This window comes from Haliotis rubra, unplaced genomic scaffold, assembly GCF_003918875.1.
Source record: "Haliotis rubra isolate DU_JTF1 unplaced genomic scaffold, ASM391887v1 Scf732, whole genome shotgun sequence".
Lineage (NCBI taxonomy): Eukaryota > Metazoa > Mollusca > Gastropoda > Lepetellida > Haliotidae > Haliotis > Haliotis rubra.
This window is the reverse complement of record NW_025767449.1, coordinates 462,406-472,360: the sequence shown is the minus strand read 5'-3', so window position 1 is coordinate 472,360 and position 9,955 is coordinate 462,406.

The following is a 9,955-nucleotide window of genomic DNA, read 5'->3' as shown; positions in this document are numbered from 1 at the left end:
TTTTCGTTCTTTGGAATCCTTCTGCGCATATACAAACATATAAGGGGTAGACAGAGATTAATCTTTTTGTGTATGTTGACCCCTGTTGCTGTCTGTCTCCATTGAGGTCCTGCACGCTGTGCTGAAGCTGCAAATGTCTGCCTTTAACTGTGCAGAGTTACTCCTTATAAACTGAGTTAGCAACATATGGAGATAGAGGACAATGTCTTTACATGTCGGTAGGTTGTTAGGTATTGGTTTGACCATTAGAAGTGAATTTGCTCACACAACAAGTGACTTTAAAGCAGAGCCCAGCGAGTAGTGAAATTGTGATGAGAGCCGATCTGATACTGGGGGCTGACGATGTGGTAAGGCTTTTATAGAATTCCTGAGATTATAGCAGCTCCATAACATTATTCTCCTTATGAGGGATCTTCGCTTTACCCTCCATGGATGTTATAGCCCAAAGCCTGTGAGTAATTATACTGTCTAAGGTAGTAGGCCATTTTCATCTGGAACGATGTGTCGTCGAATCAAACGCTTAAAAACATGCAACTCTAACACAATTATATTGAAACTGTGTTCTTTATCAAACTCAATACATAACGGATACGTCAGCACAAGATATGATCAGTCTGTTATACAATGTCACTCCTTCTGTGTTCAGTAACATACTCGTGGCATAACTGGATTAGCTGAACGATGCGTTAATCACAAACCACATACTGTATGCAAAAAGCTTTTGTGTAAATTGAAACGATAAAAATGTGGCACACATTCAGTTCAAAAGTATAGTAATTCGACAAAAAACATATCCTGTTGCACGTGTTGGGACTGTAGATAAAACGTTGTGTCTGTTGAGATAAATCTTTAACAAAACAAATACAGATTGTTCTTTTAGGTGAACATAACACAAGGTGTTGTTTCACAAAGTAATATGAGCACAACAGTTGTTGAGGTGGAATCTGATATTCTATAGTGCTAGCGGTTCCTGATATGATCGGTTTAGAGAATAGATGCTGATATCACGGCATGCACTTTAAACATTTTACACATAACCAGGAGGTCTGTATGGACTAGTTCTGTCTGCACCCTACCTGTGTAATTGACTTCACAATAGTGGTGGAAATATGTTAGCGGTCTTTCCTTTCAGAAGCCAGTACGCTGTAATCTATTTACCTAACTTGATAGGGTTGACGATATTTGGTGTCGCTAACTTGTATTATACGTTTTAGTCTTGAGGTTAACATAGTTAGTCACACATAATGTCAGATAATCAATGGTCAAAACTACCACGTCACATTCACAGGCAACGACACCTTGACACTGCATTAGCTGACCTAGTATTAGATATGTAGTTGACTTTGGGTTGTTTGGCTGTGAGAAAACCGTCCATACTCTGCAGGGCACATGTTCTTGATTGATCCCGGGTTTATGACGGGATACCGGAAGTTATGGAACATATGAATCCCCATGATGACTTAAAACATACACCAGTTAAACCGGATATAGATGACTATGTCTGAATGAATTTAAAATGAATCTTTTACAAAACAAATAAGAGATTGACTTTTTGGATGAACGCAACACAGTGGCTTGAAAACGAAGACCACTTTTCTTTGAGAATAAAACCAACATTGTTTCCATGGAAACGTTTGAAAATACCATTTAGAAATCGTTCAAAATACCAAAAGGCACAAGTTGAGCTGATGACCAGTTCGTATGTCAAGTTCCGTTCACAAACACTGAAGGGTTTTGTAGTTAGGGCTCAGAATAGGATACTAACGCCAACGACAACTGGTGTATACATGTACCAAGAAAACAACACATTGCTCATTTGTCCACCTGAATGAAATACAAAACATCGAGATAATCATCGTTGCATATTGCAGTATCAAATGTCACGATATATCGCTCTATGCAGTCCACATACCAATATCGTGATAAACCGTTGTCATGGAAATAATCGCTTGATACAATTGTCATACAAATGTCGCGTGACAAAATATCTTATTGATCAACCACTTCCCCAAAACACTGGAGGTGAGGTGAGGTGAGGTGAGGTGAGGTGAGGTGAAATGGGGTTTAACGTTGCTCTTAATAATGTTTCGCTCATATGACGACAAGCATGTACTAGCTGGGATTTATAGTGCTAGCCCACTGAGATACCATGCCGCAGTGAAGCATGAATACCCCACTCAGACACATCATACTGATTCCGAGCCGACCAGTCCTTGTTGTACCCATTAATGCCGAGCGCCAGACAGGGACCAACAAGTACCATATTTTAACTTCTTTTGGTATGACACGGCCGGGGATCGCTCTCCGGGCGGACGCTCTAACCATTACACCATGGAGGCGGTCCAAAAACATTGGAATATTGAGTCGTCGTATAAACTATCACTGTGCATGGCCTCCCTGTGTCACCCGTCAGTATCCGGGTTAGAATTCCATGCATCCCATGCTTGTCGTAGGAGGTCGGGTCGGGTGGTCAGGTTCGCCGACTTGGTTGACACATACCATCGTATCCCAATTACCTAGATCGATGCCATATAGAAGGAATATTGCTGAGTGCGGCGTTAAACAACAAACAAAACATACCTGTGTCAGCAATAAACGAAAACAAGAAGTGTTTTACTTGTTTGTTGTTTATCGTATACCATGAGAGATGTACATACAGACAACTAGAGCTATGCATAAAACTCAAAGTGAAAACAATAAATAATTCGGTGACCCGTTATCTTCAATGTACATGTATATATAAACATACCTGTGCTGTTTCATGGAGAGTCCTCCTGTCTCAAAAGATCTCGTAGGTGTCACTGGCGTCAGTCTGATCCCTGGTGGCAGACATAGATGAGGACTGTCTTATGACCCAGGGGCAACAACAGCGACAGACCCAGCACCAACACCGACGGCGATGTGTTTGTGGATGCCAGTTGCCTCAGCCGACAAAACACGTGGTGTACTAAGATATCCTCAAAGCTTAAACTGGTGCATAGAATACCACTATTCCCCATTAAACTAACAATACATTGGCACTTTATGATGATATATATATATACTATTCCCCCCAAAATGTATAACCCAGAAATCAGTTGCGAAAATGTAGTGTATTCAAACATGTATAAGTCGTCCACAAATAGACTTTAAGACATGCTTTTTTGCACCAGTTTAGAAGAAGGTAATGTCTGTACAACCAAGAGAATAATTTTAGATAACGGAGATGTTGAGCGCGATGGTGACTAAGTAACACGGTCCCGACGTCGGGTCTCCTGGCTGTCTCTCTCTCAGTTTGACCGGGTATCCTCCGAAGTCCAGGCACCATGGCTGCTGTGCTCTCACCCGTGGCAGTACGATCACGCAAATGTAGCACCCGGATGTACCGATGTTGGGCTGCAGTGGTGACTCGAGGTCTGCCTGTACGGGGACGCTCATTTGATGAACCTGTTTGGTTGTAACGAGCGGCAAGCAGTGATATCTTGTTCAGACTAACATTCGGACGCCTGGCAACAGAAAATTGGTAATCTCCAGCGTGCATTCTTTCAATGGTGATGTTCCGTGTCGCAGCGTCTAGACGTGGCGTAGTGATTTGACCTTGAAACTCCTTCAAAACGAATGCCGATTTCTGAAAGTAACCTGGATTTTTATAGTCAGACAGTGCATGCATGCTCTTTGCTGCACAATTTCAACTGGACGGTGATTTTTGTTGCGTTGTGGCGATTCCTTTTTGATTCTTGTAAGAAATCTCATCAAAATCAACATTTTCAGGTAAAGTCCATTTTTTACTTGTGCAATAGTGTAAAATCATGCTATCAACATTTTTGTTACATATTTTGACGATTGTTTGAACACAATTGGTAATTAATCGATTTTTTAAAAATACAAAACGCCTATGCGTTCCTTTTTTGGGATAGTATATTTACATGCTAGTTGTTACAATCGGTTTTTTTTGTTGAATTTCGTTGCGAAAGCCTAATCTATCAGTCCTTCTCGAAAGTTCCACATCTGTGGGGGAAAGCGGGTAGCATCAATGATAAACTTAAACCGACATTTTCGGGTGAGAAAGTGAGTTATTATAATATTCCAGCAATATCACGGCGGGGAATACCGGAATTGGCTTCACACAATGTACCCATGTGCGGAATCGAACCCGGATGTTCCACGTGACGAGCGAACGGTTTTACCACAACGCCCCAAAGACCCGGGTTCGATTCCCCACATGGGTACAATGTGGGAAGCCCATTTCTTGTGTACCCCGCCGTGATATTGTGGGAATGGGTCACAAGCTGGGTGTGCGTCTGTGGTGGGGGAAGTAGGGAAGGGGAGAAGGGAGAGACAGGAGTCTTTCGTGACATTACCATGAACGGACGTCATACAGTAAATACGCGATGAAAGAATGAGCACTCAATATCTGATCTATGTTTGCTGAGAGAGAGTTGGCTTCACATAGTTCCATCATGTTGGGAATTAGCAGAGTAGAGTTACCTCCCTTCAACCTAGAGCTGCGACTTCCATTTATGACTTTCACCACAGAGGTAAACACCCACAGACATCACTTTTGTTTCACAATGACCAGACACTCCATATACTGTGAACTACATTTATAAAATATTTATGATTTGTGCACCAATACAATATCACCTGGGACATAAAAGTGACATCCACGTTCCTGCATATTGCTGCACTGGATGCTCTGCTTGGTGAGCTTATCATACGTGTACACAGAACTTGTGTCAGACTGAAGTTCACTCAATGTACTCAAAACAGCGACGACTCTCACTATTGCAGGCCAATTGCACTACTCCATTCTTGTCAGCCACGTCCTATGGTATAAGTCCCCGTCGTCATTCACTTTATTTCTCACATCTGGCGTAAATGTTTAATCTAAGGATGGGCTCTAATATGGTTTGATGTGGTGAATGTATTAACTGTTATGTAATATGTACATGTAACATTGGAAGTGTAACAGGAGAGAAATGGCCAGGTGAGTTGCACAAAAACCTTGGTCAAACGGATAATACGTTGATTGATTAATCACTGTCATCCTGCGCTGTAGATGTGTAAAACATATTAATATATGCAGTTTTACTAAAACAGACGGGAATACACGCACATCTCGGCGCCTGTGTAAAAGCAAAATACTTTGTTCAAATAATTAGCCGATAGTGTGTTGAGTGATGGTTTGTTGTTATCTAACTCAACTGATGTTTTTAATGAACCTTGGATAAAATAAACATAAATAGCATATATGCTATCTCACCTGACCAGTGAGACGTGCTCAAACCATCAGTTGCGAGACAAACTCGAGTTATAATATCCAGAGATGCTTTAAATATGTTTAAATACTTTATTGTTACAAAGAGTAACATGTGTTACATTTGGACTTACACTTTCTCAGTAAAGTTCAGATTCTAGTACGTTTGGGAGTTGAGTACAGTTTGGGAGTTATAACCTACACTCTCTCAGAGTCAGGAACACAAATCCTAAATATAACGTGTTACTTGTGACCACTTTCTAAAGGGTATTGTGTATTCATAGTTTGCGGCGGTGGGAGTCGTGTAGTCTAGACTACCAGTTGTCCGACTTCCATTCTTGTGGAAGCCGCTGTAGCTGTGCGGGGTTAGGCGGGTGACATTGTGTGCTGGCGAGGAGGTGCCTGACTCTGAGGGTGTGGTTCGAGCTCCGGATGGGACTAGAATCTGTACTTTACTGAGAACGTGTAGACCCATAACATGTGTTACTTCTGTAAATGACATTAAGAAGCTGGTATGACGAGGAACACTTTTATATATACAACTTCTTTGCTACAATGAGTGCGGCGTAACACTAAACTCACTCACTCTGTGTTGCAATAGATGCGACGTTCCTCTCCATAACATGTGTTACATTGGAGCACTGGACCGCGAGGCATGCTGCGATATATGGAGACATCGATCGCGCTATAACGAGATAGTTACTCCCCGGTAAACTGCATTCTATGCCATAGTAGTACAGAGTTATAGCGTTATGAAACTTCTGTAACCGGTGACATAGTGGTTGTGAACGATTGTTCATACCAAAGCAAATTTCTTACACCGCCGTAAAGCTAACAGTGACCAGGTGATGAGAAATATATATAGATAGTCGCAGAGGTTAACAAGAACAACAACAACAACAACAACAACAACAACAACGGGTAATTGATGTCTAATTATACAGGTTACATGCAGGCATGGATAGAATATAACATTTCTAGAGTGAGTGAGTTTAGTGTTATGCCGCGTTTAGCAATATTCCAGCAGTATCACGGCAGGCGACACCAGAAATGGCTTCACACATTGTACCCATGTGGGGAATCGGACGTTTAACCACCAGACTAACCCACCGCCCCAACATTTCTAGAAATCACGACTGGGACAAAATAAGGTTTCTCTTTGTGAAATACATTCTTTGGATTTTCAAATTAATTCTTTATAAAATATATATATTAAATAAGTAAGGAGACTGTGACTACTAACACTGTGTTGTTAAAGCATCAACACACTTATAATGAGGGGAAGCGTTCAGTGCTGCGAAACCAAGCGAAAATACATCACACATTACTTCAGTCTTATATACATCATAAACATGACACTATTAGTTATGATAAGATAAATCATCACATTACTTAGAAATAGAAATCTGGTAGCTATAAGAATATTTCAAACTTCAAAAACACATTAACCATTCATAAATAGGTAATAATTCACTACGAATGGGTCCGCTATTTACAAACGCAAATCTATAATGAATTGCAAAAGTGATATTCCATTTAAAATAAATTTGTCAGTAACTCAGATTAATTCTGATCCAAATAACACACACCCTCTATTTTAACGTACACAGTATCATAGTTAGACACTCGTGACATGTGTTGCAGTTCATATTTCTCTTTATTCTTTTGCTATAACCTTTGTAATTAACACTAAGAGTTAAACATTAATCATTACTGCAATACTAGCATCTGTTGCATATTACATTCTTGTGTCATGCTGATGATGAGGACTTTTCTACCGATTGTAGTCGTTGAAGGATCCTGTAACGTTGTGGCCTGATATCAGTTCTCCTATTATATCTGCGGCGACGGGATCACCAACATACATCATGATCCACATAGGTCTGTCAAAATCTACATCTGTAACAGTGGTGTACACTGTGTTATCAGCAGCATTGATAACTGACAGTTTGTTGTTAGCTCCATCCAGTACAAAACACAGTCGTAGGTCATAAGACTGGCCAACTCTGTTCTGGGTGAGTGGGGTGTGTCTGAGGAGGGTGCTATTATAGACAACCCGGAGACACAGCATATGTTTGTGTCTGGGGCATGCAACAACACGTACACTCAGTCCAGTGAGTTGATGGTAGGGGGCAACTACAGGGGTGGGGGTCAGAGCAGTCTCCAGTATCAGCCGCTTGTCTGGTATATTTCCTTTCACAGAGAACCCAAGGTTTACTTGATAGATGTACTGTTGACCGGGGCTGTTTCGGACCATCAGAGGTCTGGAAGCCAGTACTGATCTGCTTTCTTGTATCCGACATCCTGTATCAGGAGAGGGGGGTGGTTGGTGGTGTGTTGGTGATTACCCGACCAGATACGCTTATACCACGCCAAGCTGTTCCTGGGTCCCATTCCAGCATAGGGCCTGTGTACAGAATAACATTCATAACTGATACAAACCATTTCCATTGCAGTCAACGAGAAGTTATTGATATTATAGAAACAAAAGATGTAGCTGTACAATAACCTTTAAAAAAACCCGGTACAGGATCCAAACAGCGAACTGTACCTTTGAGAGCGATCTGAGACGTTAAAACATTGTACTTGTCGTCAACTTGGTCAGTCAGTCACTCAGTCACTCACCCACCCACGTCCGTCCGTCCGTCCGTCCGTCCGTCAGTCAGTCAGTCAGTCAGTCACTCAGTTCGTCCGTCCGTCCGTCCGTCTGTCAGTCCGTCACTCACTCACTCACTCGCCATCTTAGTTGAAGTGTTTGATATTCACTTGATTTATGCGTCGCGCTACTCAGACGTCGCGAGGGTGTGAGAAACGTTGCAGTCGGACACGATCTCTTAGATTCGGTGGTATTACAACAGAGAACATCATGTATATTGTTGTGAAGGAGGCCTAAGGGAGTTTTTACAACATCAAGTTTATGTTGGATACAAAAGATATTTCGGCTATCAATGGCAAGCAGTATGTATTCGACCAGATCTGTTTGCCGCTGTTACGTTCGGTTTTCCATCTAGTAAACGTGTCTACAGACCCAAACCAATGACACTTATCGTAATGAGTTTGTTCCCTGTTATTTCTGATCGGTATATATATATTATTTTAACACAACAAATAACTTTCAATTTTCGATTTCTTTCAATCTATGAAACTTTCAGTCTCTTGAGTTGGTGGGAATGGGTGCATGAACTTTATACCACGAAAATGGGAAATCAAAGTTATTCACATACTTTCTGGTGAACCTGACTATGGGATATTAGTTACTGTCACAGTTTAAGTATGTTATTACAGATGAATTTTCAGTAAGAAATGACCGACGCATACACTGACTAAACTAAATGGTGATCATCTGCATGGATGCTGGAGTTTTGTTTGTCTAACATTCCCACGTTATTTTCAAAGGCTATATTACAGTAAGGTGTTTACATTGTGTATTCGTCAAATTTTCCCAATCGAATCAATTTATCATTTTCGGATATATGTATTTCCCTTCTAAACGAGAGGCAGAAATAAACGTGTTGCTCGCGCTACAACGGGGCGATGACTGCTCGTCGGCACTGTTGATTCAGATTTCGATCACCATGACACACTATCTATATTGAAATTGACTTAGTCTCTGTTCAGGAAATGTAGGACTACAAACAAAATATCTTCCGCAAATGAGAAAAGAATTAAATGGTGATCGAAAACTGAACGAATCTGGTTACAATGTTATTGCAGCTGTAAGTCTGTTCCGCGAGTAAGACGGGAATCTCATTACAGTAGCTTTTTAAGAAATCAGTTCCCCAATGCAGGGCCGATAAAGTATTACAACGCTGGGCGGCTGCAAGACCGATAAAGTATGGCGACGTTGGTCCGATGCGGGGCCAATAACGTATGCTGACGTTAGGCAGACGCAGGGCCTATAAAGTATGCCGACCTTGGTCCGATGCGGGGCCAATAACGTATGCCGACGTTAGGCCGATGCAAGTCCGATAAAGTATGGCGACGTTGGTCCGATGTAGGGCCAATGAAGTATGCCGACCTTCGTCCGATACAGGGCCGATAACGTATGCCGGCGTTGGGCCGATGCAGGGCCGATAAAGTATGCGGACGTTGGGCCGATGCAGGGCCGATAAAGTATGCCGACGTTGGGCCGATACAGGGCCGATAAAGTATGCCGACGTTGGGCCGATGCAGGGCCAATAAAGTATGCCGACCTTGGTCTGATGTAGGGCCGATAACGTATGCCGACGTTGGTCCGATGTAGGGCCGATAAAGTATGGTCAGGTTCGGCCAATGTAGGGCCGATAACGTATGCCGACATTGGTTCGATGTAGGGCAGATAAAGTATGCCGATGTAGGGCCAATGCACACTTATAATGAGGTGAAGCGCTCAGTGCTGCGATACCAAGCGAAAATACATCACACATTAATTCAGTCTTATATGCATCATAAACATGACACTATTAGTTATGATAAGATAAATCATCACATTACTTAGAAATAGAAATCTGGTAGCTATAAGAATATTTCAAACTTCAAAAACACATTAACCATTCATAAATAGGTAATAATTCACTACGAATGGGTCCGCTATTTACAAACGCAAATCTATAATGAATTGCAAAAGTGATATTCCATTTAAAATAAATTTGTCAGTAACTCAGATTAATTCTGATCCAAATAACACACACCCTCTATTTTAACGTATACAGTATCATAGTTAGACACTCGTGACATGTG